This window comes from Vombatus ursinus, unplaced genomic scaffold (assembly GCF_900497805.2).
Source record: "Vombatus ursinus unplaced genomic scaffold, bare-nosed wombat genome assembly UNPS02010548.1, whole genome shotgun sequence".
In the NCBI taxonomy this organism is placed as follows: Eukaryota; Metazoa; Chordata; class Mammalia; order Diprotodontia; family Vombatidae; genus Vombatus; species Vombatus ursinus.
In genome coordinates this window covers 5,590,275-5,605,830 of record NW_020950326.1, presented here as the reverse complement: position 1 = coordinate 5,605,830, position 15,556 = coordinate 5,590,275, and positions in this window count along the sequence as shown.

Genomic DNA, 15,556 nt, shown 5'->3' with positions numbered 1-15,556 from the left:
TTTCTTTTCTTTTCTTTTCTTTTCTTTTCTTTTCTTTTCTTTTCTTTCCCTCTGTCCACATAGGGTATTGATGGTTATGAGACCTGGACCACTAAAAGGAAAAGTCTGGGGTGGCCCAGGTGAAACAGTGAAGGCAATATCACATAGGCCAATTAGATGATCTAGGTGGGATCAAGGAGTGAAAGTAGTTTGGGGTGGGCCAAGTAAGACAATGAAAGTAATGTCAAGTAAAATCTAGGTGAGATTGAGACGTGGTCAGTATTTGCAAGTAGTCTGGGATGGCACCAAGTGCAACAGTGAAAGGAATGTCAAGTTTGTATGGGAAAATTCAGGAACTGGGTTGTTTCTAGAGACATGGTCTTTTCCTTTTAGGGATCCAGGTCCCATAACCCCATCTATACCCTATGTGGACAGAGGGAAAGAAAAGAAAAAAAGAAAGAAAGAAAAAGAAAAGAGCTGTGCTGCCCTATTGGCCAGTTCTAGTTGGATCCCCAGCGGGGCAGCTCCTTTTTCTTTTATTCAACTCTTCCTTCTTTTTATCAGGGTCATACAGCTAGTAAGTATCTGAGTCTGGATTGGAGCTCAGGTCTTCCTGACTTCAAGCCTAGGGCTCTATTTACTGTAGGAAAGCAAGGGAGGGTAGGGCATGTGGGGGGGGGTCTGCTTCCACAATGGTTACATGGTCTCTTCTAAAGGAAGGGGAAATGGATGAAATTACTTCCTAGAGGCTTCTGCAACCCTAGGAGTTGGGTGCTAGAGTTAGAGCTAGAAGATGGTTCTCAGAACCCATCTAGTCTAACCCAGTCATTTTACAGATAAGGACACTGAGTCTCAGATTGGTTAAGTGACTTGTCAGAGGTCACATAGATCAAAAGTAGGAGAGCAGGGACTTGAACCCAGGTCTTCTGACTCTGAACTCATCACTCTTTCTATTACCACACTTGCTCTGTGATAAAGGCAGCCCCCACCTCTTCCCATTTAAAGCACCAGGATGAAGTCATTTCCCCACAGAGTATGTCTGCTCCCATTCACTGAGAAGTGTGGAATTGCAGTGGATTTGGTCATTAAGAAAATGGAATAAATAAATAATCGGAAAATGGATTCCTGCTGGGAAGATGGGGAATTGTTCTGCGAGCCATTGTTGTGTGCTTCTTTTTTTTCTGAGTAATGGGTAAGGGCTCAGGAAAATGGAAAATGAGAGAGAGAGAGGCGATGAAAAACTCCTGTTGAAAAGAACCTGAAATTACTTTGAATGTGAAAATGGCTTTGTCTTTTGAACAGAAGTTAAAAAAAAAAAAACCAAACAAACCCAACAACAAAACCCAACAAGCTGAATAAATATTCACAGGGCTAGGGGAGAGGGAAAAGAATGGAAAGAACTGAATTTGGGGCTGAATGGAGGGACTCCCCAAACCCAAAAGCTTATGATTGGCCTAGGGCAATTTTAATAGACTTTAGAGCTAGGTAGCACCTTAGATAAGTCTAGGTCATCCCCAACCCCTCCTGTTACAGGTAGGGGAAACTGAGACCCAAGGAAGGAAAGCTCACTGTAGGCTTGCCCAAGGTTACTTACCACTTAGTAAGTAGCAGGGCTGGAATTTGGACCCAGATCTCCTGATTCCAAAGTCAATTCCAGATCCAGGATTTTTTGCCACTAGAACACAGTTTCTCAAGGTTATTCTTTCCTCCTTAATCCCATTACCACTCAGTTAATGATGAAAGGCAATATTTTCAGGTTTCTCTTCTTGTTGAGTTGTTTCAGTTGTGTCTGACTCTTCATAACCTCATTTGGAGTTTTCTTGGCAAAAATTCTGGAGTAATTTTCCATTTCCAGCTCATTTTACAGATGAGGAAACTGAGACCAACAGGGTTAAGTAACTTGCCCAGGGTCACACATCTAGTAAGTGTCTGAGGCCAGATTTGAACTCATGAAGATGTGTCTTCCTGATTCTAAGCCCAGTGCTCTATCTGCTATGCCACCTAGCTACCCAAGTTTTTCTATTTCGCTTCTAATTTTCAAGATTTCCTGTTTTGTGTATGTGTGACTGCTAGGATATTTTCAAGGCTTTTAAATTAAACCTCAGAAGCCTCAGGCTTGTTTGGTAGTAGGAGTGCAGGTCACAGCAGGGTTGTGACAAAGGGTCAGGGAAAGCCTGGACTAGGAAGTGGATAAGAGGGATGTGGAGTAGAAAGAACAGGCCAAAGACTTGGGATCAAGTATCTTCCACTGATCAATCAATTAATCAATGAATCCATAGCAAGCACTTAATCTATGGCAGGCACCTTTCTAAGTGCTGGGGATACAAATAAAAAGTAAAAGATCACACACACATATGCATACATATGTATGTATATGTAGTATGCACAAATTCAATCAATTAATAAACATTTATTAAGTTCCTACTATGTATTAGGGCATAGGCACTCTGCTAAGTACTGGGGATATAAAAAGAGGCAAAAGACAATCCCTGCCCTCAAAGAGCATACAATGTAATGGAGGAGACAGCCTGCAATTTACACATGCCTATACATCTACAAAAAATATATAAATATACATGCAAAATAAATAAATAACATAAATACAGATGTTACCCTCTATACATATGTTTCCCTCTAAGGCTATCTTTCATCTACTTTATATTTATCTTGTATGTACCAATTCACATGCATGCACATAGGCATATATGGTGTGTATATACATAAATATAAATAAATAGGTAGATAGATATGACATTACTAGCCCATGGGGGAGGTGAAGGAATCTGGAAAGGCTTCTTGTAGGAGGTGGGATTTCTAAAGGGGTGGAGTGTGCAGAGTAGCATCAGGATATGGATCATAGATGAAGCACATAAGACATTCAGGAAAGAAAAGGTAGAGAAAGGAAAAGGAAAGTGAATGGGTATTTACATTTACTTTATTTTTAATAGAGAATTGACATGTGATGCTGTTTGTGCAAACTTTTCTAGGTTTAGTGGTAGGTTGGGGAAGAATTGCAAACATTTAATATGTAAACAGCCTCTGAAATGGCTTTGTAAAGTGTCATGCCATTATAAGGGATTATTGATTCTTTAAAAAATATTTTTTATTAATTTATTTTTAGTTTTCAACAATCACTTCCACACATTTTTGAGTTTTAAATTTTTCTTCCTTTCCCTCCCCACCTCCCTTTCCAAAATGGTGTGCAATCTGATAAAGTCTCTACATATACATTCCTATTAAACACATTTTCACATTAGTCATGTTGTGAGGAAGAATTAGAACCAATGGAGAAACCACAAAAAGGAAGAAACAAAACAAAACAGAAGGAAAAAAAAAGGGCAAATAGTATGCTTCAATCTGCATTCAAACCCCATAGTTCTTTCTTTGGATGTGGATAACATTTTTCATCATGAGACATGGAGATCCTTGCATTGCTGAGAAGGGCTAGGTCTATATAAAGTTAGTCATCACACAAGATGGCTGTTACTGTGTACAATGTTTTCCTGGTTCTGCTCACTTCACTCAGCACTTTAAAAAATCTTTAGCTCTAATTAGCCCAAATCCACATTCCTCCTCTCAACGTCCCTCACCCTACTGGTGATCACAAGAAAAACAAAACCTATTACAAACATGCATAGTCAATCAAAATAGCTGTCCACATTAGCCATGTCCAAAAAATTTATTTCTGAATCCTTCACTTTCTGTAGGGAGGTGGAAAACATGTTTTATCATTAGTCCTCTGGAATACTGGTTGGTCGTCACCCTGATAAGAGTTCAGCATAATAGTATTCCATCACATTTATATACCATAATTTGTTCATCCATTTTCCAGTTCATGGACATCCTCTCAGATTTCTATTCTTTGCCACCTCAAAAGGAATTGTAAATATTTTTGTACATCTTTAGAGTTTGTTTTGCTTAGGACTAATCTCTCCTTTAATCTACCCTCCCTCTAATTTCCCTTTGCTGCTGGTGTGTGTGTGTGTGTGTGTGTGTGTGTGTGTGTGTGTGTGTGTGTGAGAGAGTGTATGTGTAAATCTTTCCTTCTTTTGACCAGTTCAGTTGAGAGTGAGGTTCAGGTGTCAACTGCTCCTCATTTCTATATGTTTCCACTTTTGCATTCTAATTATGTGAGATAATTTCCCCTAAACTTTCTTTCCTTTAACTCCCAGTGCATTTCTCTTCCCCTCTCTTTCTGTCCTTAAGAACATAAGACATATAACAGAACTTCTCCCAGGTCTTGTCTAATTGGACTTTCTCTGTGACCCCTGTGGATGAAAGAATTCTGCAGGGACATATGTATCATCTCCCCATATTTAAATGTAAACTTTTTCTTTGTTTAGTCCTTTATTGTCATTTATGTCCACCACTTTCTGTTTCTCTTCACTCCTGTGTTTGAATTTCAGTTTCTGCACAGCTCTGATCTTTCCATCAGAAATGCTTGGAAGTTCTCTAGTTCATTAAACATCCATTTTTACCCTTTCACCATTTTACTCAGTTTTGCTAGATAAGTTATTCTTGTCTGTAATCCTGTATCCTTTGCCTTCTAGAATATTGTATTCTAAGTTCTGTGCTTCTTATAGTGGTGACAGTTAGTTCACGTATGATCTTGTTGGTGGCTCCTCAGTGATTGAATTCTTTTTTTTCTGTCTGTCAGCAATATTTTTTCTTTGACCTAGAAACTCTAGATTTTGGCTATGATGTTCCTCCTGGAAGTATTCATTTCAGGGTGACTGGTAGATTTTTTTCTACTTCAACCTTGTCTTCTGGTTCTGAGAGATCTAAATAATTTTCTAAGATTTCTTGAAATGTGATGCCTAGACTCTTTTTTTTGGTCTTAGAGGTCATATAGTCCAATGATTCTTACATTTCTTTTCTCTTTGATCTATTTTCAAGATCATTTTGATTTTGCTGTGAGATACCTTAGATCTTCTTCAGTCTTTTGACTTTATTTTATATTTCTCATTGCCATATGGAGTCATTGGCTTCTATTTGGTATATTCTATTTTCAAGGATTTTTTTGCTTGGGCAAATTTTTAGACCTCTTGTGTCAAGCTATTAATTCCTTTTCTAATTCTTTCTTCCATAGTTCTCATTTCTTGTCCATTTTTTCCCCCTCAAGTACTCTCATTCCATTTATAAAGATATTTTAAAATTCTTAAAAAAAACCCAAAACCCAAACCTCTTACTTCATCTCTTCCAGGCATTGTGGTTGAGTTTAGACCCAAGCAATATATTTTTCTTTTCTTTTTTCTCATCTTTTTAAAAAATTAGTTTAGTATTTTATTTTCCCCCAATTACATGTATAAGCAATTTTTAACATTTGTTAAACTTTAGTTCCGAGTTCTCTCCCTTCCTCCCTCTCCACATTGAAAAGGCAAGCATTTTGAAATGTTACACATGTATAGTCATGCAAAAAGAAAACACAGACAAAAAAAAAAACATCGAGAAAAATAAAGTTAAAAAATATGCTTCAATCTGTATTTAGACACCATCAGTTCTTTCTCTGGAGATGGATAGCATTTTTCATCATAAGTCTTTCAGACTTATCTTGGATCATTGTATTGCTGAGAGTAGCTAAGTCATTCACAGCTGCTCATCTTACAATATTGCTGTACTTTGTACACAGTACTTTTCACTTTGCATCAGCTCATGTAAGTCTTTCCAGGTTTTTTGAGAGCATCCTGCTCATCATTTCTTATAGCACAATAGTATCCTATCATAATCACATACCACAGCTTGTTCAGCCATTCCCCAATTGATGGGCATTCCCTCAATTTCTAATTCTTTGCCACCAGAAAAGAGCTTCTATGAATATTTCTGTACATGTAGGTCTTTTTTTTTTTTAATCTCTTTCTGGATACAGATCTAGTAGTGCTATTGCTAGGTCAGAGGGTATTCAGGGTTTTATAGCTCTTTGGGCATAGTTCCAAATTGCTCTACAGAATGGTTGAATCAATTCACAACTCCACCAACAGTGCATTCAAGTCTCATTTTTTCCATGTTCCCTCCAATATTTGTCATTTACCTTTTCTGTCCTATTAGCCAATCTAATAGATATAAGGTAGTACCTTAAAGAATTGTTTTAATTTGCATTTCTCTGATCAATAGTGAGTTAGAGCATTTTTTTTTCATGTGGCTATAGATAGCTTTGATTACTTCATATGAAAACTGTTCATATCTTTTGATTGTTTATCAATTGGGGAATGGCTCTTATTTTTATACATTTGACTCAGTTCTCTATATGTCTGAGAAATGAGGCCTTTATCAGAGAAACTCGCTTTAAAATTTTTTTTCACAGTTACTATTGCTAACCATATTTCCCTCCATCCTATTCCCTCTACCCCTATTTATTCTATTCTTTCTCTCCTTTCATCCTGTCCCTCCTCAAAAGTGTTTTGTTTCTGACTACCCACTCCCCCAATCTGCCCTTCCTTCTATAACACTCCACCTTCCTTCTTTGATCTCTTTTCCCTCCTATTTTCCTGTAGGGTAAGATAGATTTCTATGTCCAATTTGGTATGTATGTTATTCCTTCTTTGAGCCAGTTCTGGTGAGAGTAAGGTTTACTCCCTCCCCCTCATCTCCCACCTCTTCCCTTCCACTGTGAAAGTTTTTTCTTGCCTTTTTCATGTGAGATAATTTACCCTATTCTACCTCTCCTCTTCCATTTCTCCCAATGAATTCCTCTCACCTCTTAATTTTATTTTTTATATATCAGCCCTTCAAATTTAACTCATACCTGTGCCCTCTATCTATATATACCCCTTCTAACTGCCCTCATAATGAGAAAGTTCTTTTGAGTTTACAAGTATCAGTTTCCCATGTAGAAATCTAAACAGTTTAACCTTATTAAGTCCCTTATGATTACCCTTTCCTGTTTATCTTTCTGTGTTTCTCTTGAGTCTTGTATTTGAAAGTCAAATTTTTGATTCAGCTCTGGTCTTTTCATCAAGAATGCTGGAAAGTCCTCTATTTCATTGAATATCAATTATTCCCCCCTGAAGGACTATACTCAGTTTTGCTTGTAATCCTAACTCCTTTGTCGTCCAGAATATCATCTTCCAAGTCCTCGGATCCTTTAATGTAGAAGCATCTAAATCTTGTGTTATCCCTGATTGTGGCTCCAAGGTGCTTGAATTATTTTTTTTCCTGGCTGCTTGTAATATTTTCTCCTTGACCTGGGAGCTCTGGAATTTGGTTATAACATTCCTGGGAGTTTTCATTTTGGGAATCTTTCAGGAGGTGATTGGTGGGTTCTTTTGATTTCTATTTTACCTTCTGGTTCTAGAGTATCAGGGCAGCTTTCCCTGATAATTTCTTGAAAGATGATGTATAGGCTCTTTTTTTGATCATGGTTTTCAGGTAGCTTTCAGGTAGATAATTTTTAAATTATCTCTCCTGGATCTATTTTCCAGGTCAGTTGTTTTTCCCATGAGATAATTTACATTGTCTTCTATTTTTTCAATCTTTTGGTTTTGTGTTATTGTTTCTTGAGTTTTTGTTTGTTTGTTTTTGGCTAGGCAATGGGATTAAGTGACTTGCCCAGAGTCACACAACTAGTAAGTGTCAAGTGTCTGAAGCCAGGTTTGAACTCAGACCCTCCTGACTCCAGGGCTGGTGCTCTATCCACTGAGCCACCTAACTGCCTCATGTTTCTTGATTTTTTATAAAGTCATTAGCTTCCATTTGCTCAATTCTAATTTTTAAGGAATTATTTTCTTTTGTGAGCTTTTGTACTTTGTTTTCCATTTGGCCAATTCTACTTTTTAAGGATTTTTTTTTCCTTCAGTGAATTTTTGTGCCTCTTTTTTCATTTGGCCAATTCTGCTTTTTAAGGCATTCTTCTCCTTACTGGCTTTTTGTACCTCTTCTACCACTTGGCCTAGTCTGTTTTTTAAGTTGTTATTTTCTTCAGTATTTTTTTTTGTCTCCTTTACCAAGCTGTTGACACATTTTCCATGATTTTCTTGCATCACTCTTGTCTCTTCCCAATTTTTCCTCTACCTCTCTTACTTGATTTTCAAAATCCTTTTTAAGTTCTTCCATGGTTTGAGACCAATTCATATTTTTCTTGGAGGCTTTGGATGTGCCAGCTTTGATTTTGTTGTCTTCTTCTGAGTTTGTGTTTTGATCTTCCTTGTCACCATAATAACTTTCTACGGTCAGAATCTTTTTCTGTTGTTTACCCATCTTTCTAGCCTATTTCTTGACTTTTAACTCTTTGTTAAAGTGAGACTCTGCTTTCAGGGTGGAGGGCACACTGTCCCAAGCTTTGGAGGTTTTGTATAGCTGTTTTCAGAGATATTTCTAGGAATCTGTAAATTTCTAGTTCTTCCAAGGTGCTATGATCAAGGGCGAGGTGTTTACTCCTCTCCTGACCTGGGCTCTGGTCTGTGAGTGACCACAGGCACTCTTTTCTGCGCTGGAACTGTGAGAAGGGTGCCCCCTCCACTGTGGCCACTGGCTCTGGTGTGCTTGTGCTCCTCCTCGTTCTGGGACTGCCACCCAGGACTGCAATCTGGATCCAAGTGTGGGCAAAGCAACAGAGTCCTGCCTCAGTGCTAGCCTATAATCTTCTTCTGACCAATTGATTGACCCCTTTACTGCCTGTGGGCTGAGACATTCGGAAGGGCCACTGCTGCTGATGATTCGGTCACTCCCGAGGTCTGCTCCTGGTTTATTGGGCTGGATCTGTGCCAGCATGGCCTGTATTCCACTGTCATCCAGGTGTGACAGATCTTTCTAGAGACCTTCCAAGTTGTCTTTGGCTGGACAGTTATTTCACCTTGTCCTTTTGTGGGTTCTACTGCTCCAGGAATTGTTTTATGGCATTACTTAAAGGTTTTCAGAGGGGTTTGGGGGAGATCTCAGGCAAGCTGATGCCTTTTCTCTGCCATCTTAGCTCTATCTCTTCCTAAGACACATTTTTCTCTGAGGCTTTGCTTGTAGATACTTTGGAGTTGTCCTCTTTTTCTGAGTTTGAGTCTTGAGTTTGCATGCCACCATAATAGTTCTTCTGGTGGGATTTTTCTTTTATTTGCTCATTCTCCCAGTTACTTCCTAACTTTGGACTTGATATTAGGGCTGGGTTCTGTGGCACTTCTGGAGGGAAGGTCTGGTCTGGGCTGGTCCTCTTGCTGCTTTCTTTGGGTGTTGAGTGTTACGTTATTCTAGGATCTCAGAGACAGCTCAGAATGGGGACCTGTTAGCTTTCAGTGCTTCCAGAGAGGTCTGATCCATGGCAAGGTCTGATTGCTGCCTCTTCATCCCATCTGAGCTCTGCAAATTCCTGGCCTGGGTTTAGGTCTGAGCAAGAATGGTTTACTGCTGGACTCAACCCCTATCACTGTTGGTTCAGGGAGGCAGAATTGTAGACTCTCCTTTATCAGGGAATCCTGCCGAGATCATTCTTATGGAGGCTAAGCTAGATGCTGAAAATGAAGCCTTGCTCTGTGCTTAGGGTCTGAGCCACATCGCTGCTGCTGTTGATTTCTAAAATTCTTCCTTTTTTATTATGTCATCTAGGGTAGGTGGGGAACCTGCAGCCTCGAGGCCACATGTGGCCCTCTAGATCCTCAAGTGCGGCCCTTTGACTGTTTGCTTAGATTTGTTCTGTGAAGTTTGGATTCAGTCAAAGGGCCACACTTGAGACCTAGAGGGCCTCGAGGCCTCGGGTTCCCCACCCCTGATCTAGGGCTTTCCTACTTGGGGAACATCACTCCTATGCATAGGTCCCCTTCTTAGTCTGCTCTGGATCTCTGACTCAAAACTGAGAGTGACAAAGCTCCCCGTTCATACCTGTTCTCATTGCAGTGCCTCAATATGGATCTAGAGTAGGCCTGCACAACCTGCTGCCCATGGGCCGTAAGCAGCCCACAGGCATGCCAAAGGATTTTAGGGGGCACACCAAAGGATTTTGGGCAGCCCATGAAAAATGTAGAGCGTGCTTTCCTCTGCATTTTTCACAGGCTGCACGAAATCCTTTGGCGGGCCACAGGTTGTACAGACCTGGTCTAGAGGTACCCCAATATGGATGCTCCTGGTCTGACCCAGTCCTCAGTGTCCACAGATCTCACTGTCTATCTCCCTATGCCTAACTGGACTGACAAATGACTCACTAGGACTTTTTCTGGATTCCCCCAACAAGATTTGGTTTGGTGCATTTTCTAGCTCTGTTTGGAAGTTTTGTTAAGGAGAGTTTGATGTATTGCTTCCCACCGCTCCATCATCTTGGCTCTGCCTCCTACAAGGGATTACTGTTATAGCTAGAATTGGTACATTTACACAAACTGCCTTTTAATTTGGCTTTGATCAAAATCCATGATTTCACTTAGAATTTCAGATAACTTTGATGAATATGTAAAACACTCTGTTAGATGCCAGGGATTACCTAAAGATAATGAGGACAGAGTTCCTGGTCTCATAGATCTGCAATCTAACTGAAGCACAATCCAATCTAATCCAACACAACACAACACAACACAACACCACAGAATATGCATCAATCTCTTCAAAAGGCTCTGCAATCTGACTTCTGACCTCATCATTCTATTGAAACTGATATCTCCAAAGTTACCAATTATTTCTTAATTGCCAAACCTAATATCCTTTTCTTATTTCTCATCCTTCTTGATGTCTTTGCACTATTTGACAGTGTTGAACACATTTGCCTCCTAGATATTCTCTCCTTTCTGAGTTTTTTGTATTCTTTTTTGGTTCTCAGCTAGGTGGCACAGTGGATAGAGCCTTGGGCCTGAAGTCAGGAAGACCTGAGGGAAAATCTGGCCTCAGACACTTACTGGCTGTGTGATCCTGTCCAAGTTACTTAACTTTCACTTGTCTCAGTTTCCTCAACTGTAAAATGGGGATAGTAGCAGCACCTACTTCCGAGGGTTGTTGTGAGGATCAAATGAAATTACATTTGTAAAGCACTTAGTACTGTGCTTGGCACATAGCAGGCTTTGTGTAAACGTTGGCTCTTGTTTTTTCTCTTTTACCAATTGCATGGCTCCTTCTCAGTCTCCTTTGATGGATCTTAATCCTTGTCACACCCACTTCTTTTCCCACCTGGCTGCTCTTCTGGATTTCATCATTGTCTTTTGAAACTCTCATTCCTACAAGATCGCATCAACTCTGAAACTCACACCACCTCATTACTCTTTGCCCTCTGGCTGGGGAGGGTGGAGTGCTGAGATCCCAGAGAGTTCCTGCCAGATCTTCCGTTGGCCCCAAGGCAACCAATTCATCCTTTCCCACTTGGCTAAAGGACTTCAGGACTTCATCATGCACCACAATAGATCTCCTTCTCCACCTGCCCCATTCATTTTATGTGTTGTCTTCTCCCATTAGACTGTGAGGTCCTTGAGGGCAGCAACTGTCTTTTACCTTTTTTTTTTTTTGGTGTCCCCAGGGCTTAGCATAGTGCCTGGCACCTAGTAGATGCTTAATAAATGTTGATTGACTGACTCACTGTGGATATATCCCCAAGGTGTTCTCCTGGTCCCTCTTCTCTTTTGTTTTTTATACAGTTATCCTTTCCACATAACTATCCCCATCATTGTTTCGATATATTGAGGGTTGGCATAAGAAATTAAATGGGCATTTTTTGGGAGTTTTGCAGAAGCTGCAGACAACACATGAAGGCCAGCAGATGACACAGAGCCTATGATCAAATACTTAACTCAAATTTTACAATAAGGTAGCTGTAAATACCCCATAAGAGAAAAGAAAAAATTCAGACTTCTCTGGTACGAAAGCCAAAAAATTTTACATGGATTTTCCAGATTGCAGGGGCACTGCACCCCTAAACTCTGAGATGTGGAAGGGATAACTGTACTATCTCACTTGATGATCTTATCAGCTCCTATGAATGCAATTACCAGTTTCAAGAGGAAATCTTCCACATCTTTATCTTCCAACCTTAATCTCCCTCCTTAAGTTTAGCTCCCCATATCACCAACTACTTATTGGACATTTTGAACTGGACACCTCATAGGCATCTCAAACTCAACATGTTCAAAATGGAACTCGTTATCTTTTCCCCTTTTCTCTTCTGAACTTTGTTATTATGTTGGGAGGCACCACTATCCTTCCAATCACCCAGGTTCTAAAATAGGGTGTTTTCCTTAATTCCTCCCTCTCATTCATCCCACGTATCTAGTAAGTTGCATAATCTTGTTCTTATTCCATATCTCTCATGTATGTTCCCTTTTTCTATGCTCGCATAGCTACCACCCTAGTTCAGGCCCAAATTACCTCTTTCCTCTACTGTTGCAATAACTTCCTAATTGACCTCCATGCCTTAAGTCACTGCTCATGCCAATCCATCTTCTGCCCAGCAGCCACAGTGATTTTCTGAAAGTGTAGCTCTGGGGGCAGCTAGGTGGCACAGTGGATAGAGAACCAGTCCTGGAGTCAAGAGGAGCTGAGTTCAAATCTGGCCTCAGACACTTGACACTTACTAGCTGGGTGACCCTGGACAAGTCACTTAACCCCATTGTCTTGCCCAAAAAACCTAAAAAACAAAAACAAAAAAACCAAAGTATAGCTCTGACCATGTTTCCCCTCTACTTAACAAATTCCAGTTGCTTCCTATTACCTCTAGGATCACCTATACATTTTTCTGCTTGGCATTTAAAGCTCGTCACCAGTCTCGCATTCTACTTCCCTCCATGCACTACACTGTCTTGTCATATTGGCCTGTTTGCTGTTCTTCATGTAGTAAGTACACTGTTCCCCAGGCCTGAAAGGCTCTACCTCCTCATCTCCAACTTCAAGAATCTCTGGCTTCCTTCAATATTGAGCTCAAATTTCGTCTGCACGAAGTTTTTTCCAGTCCCCCCAGCTATCAATGGTTTCTTCTCTAAGGTTATCATCCATCTCTGCTGTATGTGCATGTACCTATTATGAAATGTTACTTCCCCCATTAGGATGTAAGTTCCTTGGGGACAAGGAATATGTATGTCAATAACTGTAACACTGAATAGAATATGATGAAAATGTAAGAGAGAAACAAAGTGTCATTTGAGAGGCAAGAGAGGAAGGCTGTCTATTTCTTACTGGGCAGGGGGAGTGGGATGAGGCAGAGGTTCCATCAAAGAGAGGTAGGGAGGGGACACTGGGGGAGCATTCTAGGTCTTGTTCAGTTGTGTCTGACTTTTTGTGATCCCCTTTAGAGGTTTTCTTGGCAAAGATGTGGTTTGCCATTTCCTCCTTCAGCTCGTTTTACAAATGAGGAAACTGAGGCAAACAGGGTGAAGTGACTTGCCCAGGATCACACAGCTAGGAAATCTCTGAGGCCAGATTTGAACTCAAGATGTCTTCTTGACTCCAGGCCCTGTACTCTATCTGCTGTGCCTCCTAGCTGCCCAAAGAGTGGCAAAGGCAAATAGTTATCACTTGATATGACCTCTCTCAACCTGGGCGATGGTGGAAGAACCTTTTGGTAGTCAGTAGTGACTACCATCTTTTCTCTTCCCTTACCTCAAGCTTCCCTCCTTTTTCCTTCTCACAAACAGAGAGGGTGGGGGGACCCTCCCCCATCCCAGTCCCCTCACCCTAATTCTGAAGGTAGAACCCAGCCTTTGCATAGGTGACATAAGAACTTATCTGTATAAGTTAGTCTACAAGCATTATGCGCTCGCTGTAAAGCAGGCACTGTGCAATGTGTTGGGGTTTGCAAAAAAAGGCAAAAGCAGTCACTGTTTTCCAGGAGCTTATATTTCAGTGAGGGAGGTAACATATAAATAAGTAGCTTCATACAAAATGTATACAGAATTGTTGTTCTTGAATCATTTTTCAGTCATATCTGACTCTTTGTGACCCCATATGGAGTTTTCTTGGCAAAGATACTGGAGTAGTTTGCTATTTCCTTCTCCAGTTCATTTGACAGATGAGGAAACTGAAGCAAACAGGGTTAAGTGACTTGCCCAGGGTCACACAGCTAGGAATTGTCTGAGGCTCGATTTGAACACAAGAAGAAGAGTCTTCCTGATTTCAAGCCCAGTGTATTATCTACTGCCCCACCTAGAGTCGATGAAGATAATCTGAAAAGGGAAGGCACTAGCTGCTGGCAAGACTGAAGATGTTCTCCTACAGAAAGCAGGTTAGCCTTGAAGGAAACCAGTGAAGCCAGGAGGTGAGAAGGAAGAACATTGCAAGATTTGATTGGAGATGTCGTGGGAAAACTCACTTGCCCCTCAAGGAGCTCACCCATCATTTCCTCCACTAGGATGATTTCCTTTGCAGTAAGCATTGTCTTCTCCCTGGAATCTTCTTTTTATTATTATTATTTTTTTTCATGAAGAATTTTTAAATTTTATTTATTTTATTTTTAGTTTATGGAATGAAACAAGCATTTCCATAACACAGTATAATAAAAAGATGATTGCACATGAAACTGCAAATCTATTATGTACAACTTGTTATTCCTTTTAAATATAGAATAAAATTATCATGTGAATTTCTTTTTTTCCTCTCTCTTCCATCCTCCATAGCTACTATTAGACACAAATGCAGTTATTCTTTTCACATCATGATTTTCCCTATTGCAGTTTCTATATATTGCAGGTTGGCATAAGAAATTAAATAGGAATTTTGGGGGAGTTTTGTGGAAGCTATGTGAAGGCCAGTAGACAACACAGAGCCTATGACCTAAATGCTTAATCCAAATTTTACAATAAGGTACTGTAGACACCCTGTAAAAGAAAAAGAAAAAAATCAGACTTGTTCTTTGGTATGAAGGGAGGGCCAAAAATTTTTTGTGGATTTTCCATATTGAAAGGGTGCCACATTTGTAACCCCACCCCAACCTTCCCACCCTTTCCACCCTGTGATGTGGAAGTGATAGCTATATGTATATTTTCAAAAGAATTGTAAACTGTTAACAATCACAGGAAAAACTGTTCTGTTAATTTTTTTTTATTTTTTATATTTTATTTTATTTACTTATTAATTTATTTATTTTTAGTTTTCAACATTCACTTCCACAAGATTTTGAGTTCCAAATTTTCTCCCCATCTCGTCCCTCCCCAAGATGGCGTGCATTTTGAATGCCCCTTTCTCTAATCTGCCCTCCCTTCTATCACCACCTCCCCTCTTCTTTTATCCCCTTCCCCTTCTATTTTCCTGTAAGGCGAATCCTCTTTTTAAATGTGGGGAATGACCATAGTGATGCTTACTTGTAGTCCCTGTTACTGGGGGGGTGGGGCTCAGGCTGCTAGATCAATTGAGTTTGGAAGTTCTGAGCTACGGTAGGCCTACTGTGGATAAGGTGTGCCCTGTACTAATTATGGTGAGCTTTGGAGGCGGAGATGGGGGGTGGGAGAGGTAACTGGCTGCTGACAGAGGGGCTGACTGGCCCAGGTCAGAAATGCAGCAGGTCAAAGCCTCTGTGCTGATCAGTACTGAGGTGAGGCAGGGGCATGGCTGAGAGAGGGGAAATCAGTGTCAAAAAATAAAATAAAATAACATGTGGAGGATGCTAGAGAGAGCAAATTAACAACTTAGTATGAATGTATCTATTATTTATTTCTCATATACTGGGAAAGTATAAGGCTTTGGTCAGAAGGGGCAA